This window comes from Athene cunicularia, assembly GCF_003259725.1.
Source record: "Athene cunicularia isolate RWA chromosome 13 unlocalized genomic scaffold, athCun1 chr13_part1, whole genome shotgun sequence".
Classification (NCBI taxonomy): domain Eukaryota; kingdom Metazoa; phylum Chordata; class Aves; order Strigiformes; family Strigidae; genus Athene; species Athene cunicularia.
The window spans coordinates 10785812-10787291 of record NW_020799117.1 but is presented as its reverse complement, the minus strand read 5'-3'; positions in this window follow the sequence as shown (position 1 = coordinate 10787291).

Below are 1480 nucleotides of genomic sequence, written 5' to 3'. Positions count from 1 at the left end.
GCTACCTCACTGGGCCAATTTGTTAGCTCAGATCTTTGCAGAGGAGGAAGTCTCTGGTGTTTGGGGAGTTATTGTGAGATTACAGTTGATCTCAAGGCTACTGACTCGGTGGTTGTATTGTATCTGTGACCTCCTTTTTAGTCCGTACACTTTGGAGCCTGCAGTAGATTCCCTTTTATCATTGGGAAATAAATTACTCTGGCAAACTGTCAGGCTGTGCCTCTGGAAATTGTTTTCCTTTTTTTTTCAACTGCATACACAAAATGCCTTTTTCTGACAGTGTGTAAAATACCTGGAAATCCTGGGATACTTCGCAGAAGAGTGCTTTGGGTTTTTATACTGTCCTGAGCTCCGCGTCTTCCCGTCAGGTCGCTTCAGAGGTAGGGACACGGGCTTGTTCGGTAGGTAAGGCTGCCACCTCGTGGGGTCCGTCTGCACAGCACCCTGCCCTGCGTGGGGACAAGGTGACAGCAGCCCTGGGGACCCCAAGGTCTCTCAGCGCCGTTCATTCTGCTGGTGCTGCTAAAACAATTAGAAAAAGGTATTTTCACATAATTTATTCTTTCTAATTTGTAAAAGCCTCATGATCATTACTTTCACTGAATGGATTTAATGCACTGATCAGTCAGAATGTCCTGATCATTAAGATTTTGGGGTTTTATTAATTTTTGAAGGATAATGCCAAATTCATCTCACAAACACAGATTGATGCTACTACTGGAAGCGCAGTTTGCAGATAGAACTGTTTTCCTCATTTCCCTCCTCTGAGCAGCTAAGTGTGCTGAAACTCTGGGAAATAATATGGAGCAGTATTTCAGAGCCAAAGCAAAAAATCAGTGGGACTTGTGTTCTTAAGTGGTTTGGGAAATCCCTCTTGTCACTGGCCATACCCCATAAACCCGCTGCTGCAGAGGCACATGTCTCTGTAGGGCACCTTCACGGGAGGGACTCCCGACTGCGCTGGGTGTCCCCTCAGCATCGCACAGCGTGCAGCTATGCCTGCTGTTGGTTGAAGGACAAAATGATAACAACTATTTAAATTACTGTTTCATAAATGTTAAGCAGGTGGCTGGAGCCGCCCACCCGTGCCCTAGCAGGTAAGCTGTTTCAAGTACACCACTGTGAAAATTCATTGTATTGATGCAGGAACTATGGAAGCTCCCACACCGAAAAAATCCCACTTGTTCCGTTTCTGTAAATCACAGCAGAGACAAACAATACATCACTGCCTTCAGCCTGAAGTCCCCTATATCATTTTGTCAATATTGCATGAAATATATCAGTATATGACTTCAGGCAGTATACTTTGTGCTAAACCCTAACTAATGCTGGCCAAAACCAACCTTGTGCAGCAGGTTCCTACTGAGAGAGAGAGACTGGGGTGGTACAAGGCCACTCCCGTTCTGCGCCAAGCTCACTGTTCCTGCTCGCTGTTATTTCTCCCTTCTTCACCACCCAGCTGGGACACTGACACAGGACG